Raw genomic sequence first — 8,411 nt, 5'->3', positions numbered from 1 at the left:
GACGTTTGTTGACCTGCGACGCTAGGAGAGTCTCAAAATTCAGCACACCGATTTCTCTCACGAATGCAGGAAGGTTCACAAATGAGAAGCTGTCCATGAATGTACCACACAGATTTCACTCACAAATGCAGAAAGGTTTACAAATGAGAAGCTGTTCGTAAATGCACATTCAGCAATTCGTATGATCTGAGTTTATATTACAAGTGTTTTTACAAATTATATTTGTGAACCACAGAGTGTGAACTTCAGAATTACCGTGTGCATTTGTGTAAAATGTTGCGTGACTTATTTTTTCACATTATATTTATGAGTCAAAGAGTGTGAATTTCCGAATGTGCGTGTGCATTTGTGTTCCTCCGAATTATATTTGTGAAACACAGAATGTGGATTTCCGAATGAATGTGTGCATTTGTGGAAAACGTTGTGTGACTTAATTCTTATTGAGACGGTTCTGGCCTCATAGATGAAGGCTCTCTGAAATGTGGCAAAGGTCACATTTGCCCAGCTGGGTCAAGCTGGGTCAAACAGTACTTTTTGAATCCACAGATCATGGACGTCACTAGGATTGAGATATAGGGGGGGCTTAGCCCCAGGAGCTTGACCTCGAACGTTTTTGTCACACCCTGCAAAAACTTTGTCAATTAATTCATTATCTGAAGAACATTTAACAAAACCTATTATTTTATCACTGTATTTTCCTTTCCTACTTTTGTGCATTTTCTCTCTTCTTTTCATAAAAAATAACACAATCAGTTCATTAGTGGGGTCTATGATGAAGAAAGATTTTATGTAAGTCCATTAAAAATTAGATATGTTATATTTCCAAATAAAGCTATTCATTTCAGTCTACTGCACTTAACAGGGGGAAATGTTGTAGTCATTTATTTGTTTAATTACAACTTGTTTAATTATAACTGTTACTGAAATGTGACAATAAAGAACAAATGAATAATTGTAAAACTTTTTTTCTGCCAAATGAGTGTGCAGTTGACAGTTTTAATATATGAATAACACTGCTATGATATGGAATAAAGGCGTATGTAATTAACAATTACAAGACAAAATAACAGTATATATAAAAATATCCAGCAAGTAGTAGAACTTATCATACAGAAAGTCAACTATACAGATACAACTTGACATAAGGTTGCAGGCCAGATGATAATTATAGTTATTTTTTTCTCAATGTCTCTTACCTGTTCACTCCTAAATAGAAAACTGTTCAATTTTGCTTGGGAACTTTGTGCTCAGGTAAATGCTCATAACGGTGCACTCGCCCCTGTTTTCTCTGTAGATCACTGACCTTGACCATGCAGATCTCCTCAGCATCAACCACCTGGTCTCTCTCCTGTTCCTCACTCACTCTCTTAAAAAAGTCTCCGTATATCCATCTAGACAACACATTGAAAAACATTTTCAATTTCTAATGCCAAGACAAATGCTACTATGCCATTTAGTTTTCACTCACAATAATTGAAACAGCCATTGGTGGATAAATGGGACAGAATATGGACAACTGTTAGCCTAATATAGCCTATGCTTGGTTGCTCATGATGATGGCATTTTCCATAACATCACACCGAGCTGCCAAAATTTATGTTAAAGTTAGACGGGTACAACATCTCCTTTCTTTACCATAGGTAAACATAGGAAATATTAAGCAACTGACAACCCACATGGAAAGAATTCATATAAACATTGTTGGTCTTTCTTCCGTTAGACCAAGCACGGGTACGGAGTAGATGGAGTTAAACACCTTTTAAGTTGACAGAACGAGGAGACAAATGATCAGAAGTCCATTCACTGTTTCACCGCTCATGAGGGGGAGAGCCTTTCTGCAGCAAGTCCCGCGACCTGCTCTTGCCAGCTGCTTCGGACAGACTCTCGCCGTTCTGCTGAAACGGCTGATTTTTATTGAAGATTACAGGAATGTTACATACGCAGTTTGCCATGTACATACGTCAATGATTATGACAGGTGAAAATAACAGCCTTGTTAGCGGACAGTCTAGAACATTCATCCTTGAAAGTACCAGGAACATCGTGATACATTTATGACAGGAGAAGATACATTCACGGTGCGGAGAGGCACTGAGTGGAGATGGAATGTGTACACTCCTTTCTCTGGTGCAGGAAAAGATACACAGCTATTAATCTTTGTGTGGAGGCCTTGAGTATCTAGGTGAGTTTCCATAGCATAGAATAATAAAATGAGCTTATAAGGTAAATATATATATATTGCCTTGTTAGGCAGGATCTAACATGTCACAAGAACTTGTAATTATAAGATGAGCAGAAACATCTCCCTTTTGGGGTTCCTGCAGCTGTTTTAAGAGCTTGTGCAGGAGAGAAACACAGAGAGGCCTTTAACAGTATAACATGATCCCATAATAAAAAGAGTAGCATGTAAGAATGAATAATAAAAGAGCTTATATGAGAGTTACATATATTTTCAATCCCCCTTTTGAACTCTTTTAAGAGTTCAACAAAGATGTAGGAAATCAAAACAACAACAACCCCAAATTCCATCAAAAAGAATATAATAAGCAGAGTTTTAAAACACCAATACAAACAATCAATCAGATTACATTTTCTCACATTTCTAGCAGTAAACTAATACAAAAAAACATGATCATATTTATGACTGAACATGTTACAACATGAACGGATCGCATGCTCACCGTATGAGGGCGAAAAACCCTAATTATGTACGTCAAATAGGGAAAATTCCCCCATGTCCCCTCATTTTGAGGCGAACGCCTTTTGGCACAGAGTGGGCATGCCTAGGACATCAATGATCAAAAAATAAAAACAACACAATCAAAAAGCTCATAGAAATGAACAGGTGAAGGGATTGTTACATAAATCACTGAACATTCTCACACTCTAACATCATCTTCTTCATCATGAGAGTCTTCACTGTCATCAGAGGGTTCCCCTCCCAAATAGATGTTAGGATTGGCTAGTAACAAGGGCATCTGGATAATTGGGTCAGCAGGTGGAGGGTGTAAAATATTACCCTTGTAAAATAAATGAGGGTGTTAAATACAACCCTTGTAGAATGTTCATAGGGTGGTTACTTCTTCCCCCTGTTGAGGACCCTTCACTGGCTCCAGGCAGCTGCAGGGGGTGATGATGTCATGATTCTCGTCCTGCAGGATGTGGTGGCAGCTTGGCATGCTACTGCAGTCAGCTACTTCTCTTCCTGGCTTTTGGATCCTTTTTCTGGTTAGGCAGATGTCAGCTGCTTCTCGTCCTGGTCCTTGGGTACTTTTTCTGGTCAGGCAGATGTCGGCTGCTTCTCTTCCAGGTTAGGCTCCTCCCGTCCAGCCGGACAGCGTGTGACGCCCTCTCCGTGATCCTGTATGGCCCGGTCCACCTTGGTTCCGTCCACTTTCTTTTGGTGACCTTCAGCAGGACCCAGACGCCTGGCACCGAAGGCGAAGTATCTTCGTGTGCGTGGTTTTGGTCCAATGAAGGCTTTCTCGACTTGTGCAGTCCAATTGAGCTTTGGCAGATAGTTGGTAGGAAGATTCACACTCCGGCCAGACCAGAAGTTCCCCGAACCGATCGCCTAGGGATTAAAGGTTATGCACAAAAATGTCCTAGCTCTTACTGACCCTAGCCTCTGATACCTTCAACATCAGACACATACAGTTACGAACAGCAAGCGCAATTAAAGGTACAGTGACATCACGACATGGACACACACAGACACACAAACACATACACATGCACATACACACACAGAGAGAGGGAGAGAGTAAGAATGTGTGTGGGAGAAAGAAATGAGTGGGATCCACTTCGCCACCATCATCTCCACCTGTGTCACAGAGAAAAATTACAAAGAAATTAAAACACAAAGCAAACAACAATAATTCAATGAGTATAAATGATCAAACTAAAATATACAACCATGCATGGGTTTTATAACAGTTCCGGCAACACTGGAGAGGAAGCCTTGTATAATGAATTCTTAAGATGTCCTTCATCAATTAGAGGTTATAGCCAAATTGTTTCAGGATCCTGAAGTTGAATTGGTCAATTTACTCAGAATAGCCCAATGGCTTTGTTGATGTTTCTCAAGGCTCAGCCACGCCCATATAGATAAATAAACAAACAAACAAGACAAACACAGTCAAACACACGGTCCATACACGTCTCTGTGCCCTCACACACCAAGCAAATGTCAGACTGAAGCGAAAGTGTGAAAACACTTAACCTAACGCTAAATCAGTGGAAAGAAAAAAAAATAAGACCTAAAGCGTGTAATCAAATTAATCCAACAAAACTTCCCATAACTGCCGTTCTAAACTCATGTTGCGGTGTGATCTCTCCAATTAGAAATTAGGACAACCACTTTTACTATCAATTCAACCAAATAGTTTCAGGTTGTCCCTTACCTAAACTACCTGTCTTTCTTACCTTCTTTCTTTCTTTCTTTTTTTAAAAACACTACTCGCACAAGAAATCCTAAGAATTAATTCACTACTTAAGGTTAATTCATAAATAACGAAACTGCAGTTACAGGTTTGTTTGTGCATAGTATTGGTAATCAGCAGTTTTTTCCTTATCTCCTCATCTAGAAGTGTTTCTGTGCTACTCCTCCATCTATAACACAAGTTAGTATCATCCTTAAAGCATCTGAAATTAAGCTGCATTGCTAAATCAATAACGTGATTTGTGCTAAGAAATACTCCCCTATCCTCTTCCTTTTTCCAGTGGCGCTGAATGACAGATTTTAGATCAATTTAACGTTTTATCACTATTACGTTTCATTTAATTAATTTTGCTTTTTCTCTCTTATTTTTGTCTATTTATTTATTTATGTTATTTACTTATTTATCATGCCATCCTGTGATGATAATCTTAAAGACTTTTTAGCCAATTGTCGTCAAAAAGGCCAATTAAAAATATTATGTTAAAGATTTCACAAGATAAAAATGTGAACATAATTTTTATCGAATGAGGGGTACAATTATTCAATATTTTTGTGACATTATTTTCTACGTTAGAACTTACAGCTGATAGAAAAATATAGGATCAGCTAGGTTTGGCTAGATCTGTTGGGAAACTCAACGGAGCTGAAACAACACTGTTGTCTCGGATGAGATGTTCCATGAATCATTTAGTCAGCTGGATGCCAAATTATTCATTTAATGTTTATTTTTATGCAATGAATGGAATGGGATGGAACGTTACTATAAACTATCCGGAAATTTGCGCATGTTTGCTCGAAGGAGAGAACTGTTGAAGCCTAAAGCGTTCTCCTAGACTTATAAATAGACACCGTTTCCTTAACCAATGAAAATAAGTGATGACGCTGATGTATTCCGTTTTGAAAAGAAAATAAGGCTTTACTGCATGTCCGCTGCAGCTGAGAATCCTAGGACAATAAAGATTATATTGACGTCCAATGGTGAGTTGGGCTGAAATCCAGGTTACTAATCCTATTATTTATTTATTTATTGATATTATTATTATCTTTTTTTAGGCTAACTTTCTCAGTTAACTATGTTCTACAGTAGTTTAGTAAATTTTCCACAGTTCTGACATTTCATCAATTCAACTGGTTGTTGCCAAAAAGCCTTGTTCATTACCTGACTGCAGCAAGCACTCTTTTACTGGGTGTAACCATAGGAAACAGTCTCTTTTGAGCCTCTCTTTGTAAGTCCAGGATGACCACCGTCATTGATTAAAGTTCACATGTTAGCACACATGCTCCCCCTTTTGTACTTTGTTTCATCAGCAGCAGGGCAAATAAGTTTCTGCCTCTTCGTCCATCTTGTAGTGCTCCCCGTCTTGATGTTATAAGTCACAGTTTTTGGTGAGGGCTTCCAGGTTCTCTTTGTATAGAAGTCAGACCCAAACATTCTTTGCAGCTGGTTGTGACAGGCCCACCCAGTAAAGTTCATGCCCGCCACAATGCACAGCAAACGTTTTCCTTAAATATGTTGATTGAGTTGAAATGACAGAACTTTCTCTTTTACAAATCAAAATCAACGATGTTTTCTAATATTTAGTCGACTTTATTGACTCAAAAATAAATCTGAACTACTTCCTATGCACAATTTGTTCTGAATCATCAAATCAGTTCTACACAGGTTTTAAACATTAAGCACAATCTATCCCAAATGCAAGATCCCTCCTTTCATTTTTTATTTATCTATTTTATTTTGGGAAAATAACTACCAGTTTTTAACTCAAAACAGCCTAGTACAGTTTCTAGCCAGGTTACAGGAAATAATACTTAGTTTATCTGTTTTTTCATTATTCAGCGTCCCAAAATCCAGCCATTAACGTTAATGGTTCTTAAAGTTGAGGCAAGACAATTATTGGATTTTGTTTTATAGCAAGATTTAACAAATATTTTATTTCCTTACTGATTATTTGTTAATTTTATGGTTTTCATAAAGATGATCCTGAGAGGTTCAGAGCTGCTTTTCGCAGCACCCTGTGCTATTTTTAGACTATGGGATTCTTGTGTGTAAAAGTGGGTGGAGTCAGGTCCCCAGGCTGAAACTCCAGTCATTCTCACTAGATCTGTCCGAGAGGAAGGATCTCCTGAATACCCTAACCAGAAGCCTTAAGGTACGTCCAAAACACCGAAAAATATCCTTTCTAAAGTCACAAATTGCTTAAAACTGCATGTTACACAGAAAAACTGTGAGAGCGAGGGAGTCCAGCTGACTCCACGGCCCATAATCAGACAAAATACTTCCTTTATAACCACAACCATACAACTTTTGTATTTTAAAGGATTTTCTTGTCCTCACACTAACGATAAATTCTTTTTCTATTGTTTCCACAGTCTCTCGAACTAAATAACCGTCTAGTAAAAACATGGACCGCACCCTGTTTCTCAAGCAGCTGCTCCCTCTATTAAAAACTGCGTCATTCAGAAGATCCAGCGAAAGCAGCATTTACTTCTCATGCAAGAAGACACACATTCACTCATTCACAAGGCACAGAGACATTCTTTGTTTGTCACAGTCTCTTTTTATTATTATTATTTTTTTTTTTTTAAAGTAAGTCAGTTCGTCACTTATTTATTCTCTCTCTATATATATATAATATTTTAAGCACAGAATTTATTTAACACTGCACTGGTTATTTTCAGAATTTAATGCTTACTATGCTTTTAAGCAGGCCTTATGTAACATTAGAGCAAATCCAATTGCAATTTTTTTGAGAGCGCTCTGAGGAATAGTTTATATATTTATTTTCTGCAGATCTGTTTTGATTTTACTGTTTAGCAGCTATATGACTATATTTCTAAAATAAAGCTGTCATTTACATCCTTACTTGCGTTTCTTGGTGGTTTTTTCCCTTTTTTCATCTCCAGGTCACTTAACCCCCAGATCGGGGTCACTCACATGCTGCCCCACACACAAATGATTATCACGCTTCTACACTACATATGTATATATGTATACACATATACATACATACACACATACATATGCATATGTTACTTTAAAAACCTTTTATTTATTAACTTATGGTGTTCTGTTCAAAGACTGATCAGAACAGGGTTGCAGAATTTTGAATTTTGCGTAGCTCCAAACATTAATTTTAGCACTGCAGTGTAATTTACATATACGAGTTGCAACTTTTTAAAGCTCTTATTTATCTTATTTATTTATTTTCTGGTACCGCATCAGGCCTTCACACACACACCCAGCGCTGTACACACACACACACACACGGAGCTCCCAAAACTCTGCTCTGCATTCTGCACTCTCCTAGTGCTGCACTTTCAATCCAGAGCCGTAAGCAGCCTCTTGCTGCGCCTCACACACACAGGCTGAACTCAGCTTACACACACAGGAAGCTTGTCTACAGCTGTGCCTTTTTCTCTCGATTCTGCAGCCTTCACTTCCCAAATCTTGCTCCAGTTACCTCTACTGTTAACATCTACCCCTTTTTCCTTCATCGCCTTTTCTGCTGACTTTCTCAATAAAACCTTATTTCTCGTGGCTTCAACTGGGCTGCTTGTCATATTTTAAACATTACTTATTTTATGCAAAAACAGTTACCTTAGAACATTTTTCTCATCTCATGCAAAGGTCCTTGACCTTTCGAATTTAGGGAGCTCTCTTTAGCCTCCCAGGGCCTTAACCCAAACCAGGTCCTCGACCTGTGCCTTTAAAATTTAGGGAGCTCTCTTTAGCCTCCCAGGGCCTTAACCCGAACCAGGTCCTTGACCTGTAGAATTTTAGGCTTCCCACACCTATGGACTCCAACCAAGCATTATATAACCTCGTTATATATTCTATTCACTCGTCAGCAAATAGTGTGGTCAGCCACGACCTGGAAAATGGAATTTAGGGCTTCTCTAATAGCCCTGGGCCTCCAACCCTTCTCTAAGTGGAATTTAGGGCTTCTTATTACCCTGGGCCTCCAACCCCT

The 8,411-nt window shown here is 38.4% G+C and overlaps 1 long non-coding RNA gene across 1 annotated transcript; it reads left to right on the top strand.

The window, feature by feature from the left end:
* Positions 1-4,535: 4,535 nt before the first annotated feature.
* LOC139069593 (uncharacterized) lies at positions 4,536-7,303 on the top strand. The gene is made up of 2 exons (XR_011520267.1): positions 4,536-6,590; positions 6,811-7,303. It is a non-coding gene; the product is annotated as an uncharacterized lncRNA (long non-coding RNA).
* Positions 7,304-8,411: the final 1,108 nt, after the last annotated feature.

This window comes from Nothobranchius furzeri, chromosome 1, assembly GCF_043380555.1.
Source record: "Nothobranchius furzeri strain GRZ-AD chromosome 1, NfurGRZ-RIMD1, whole genome shotgun sequence".
In the NCBI taxonomy this organism is placed as follows: domain Eukaryota; kingdom Metazoa; phylum Chordata; class Actinopteri; order Cyprinodontiformes; family Nothobranchiidae; genus Nothobranchius; species Nothobranchius furzeri.
The sequence above is the reverse complement of the archived record's forward strand: the minus strand, read 5'-3'. Positions and strand labels throughout refer to the sequence as shown.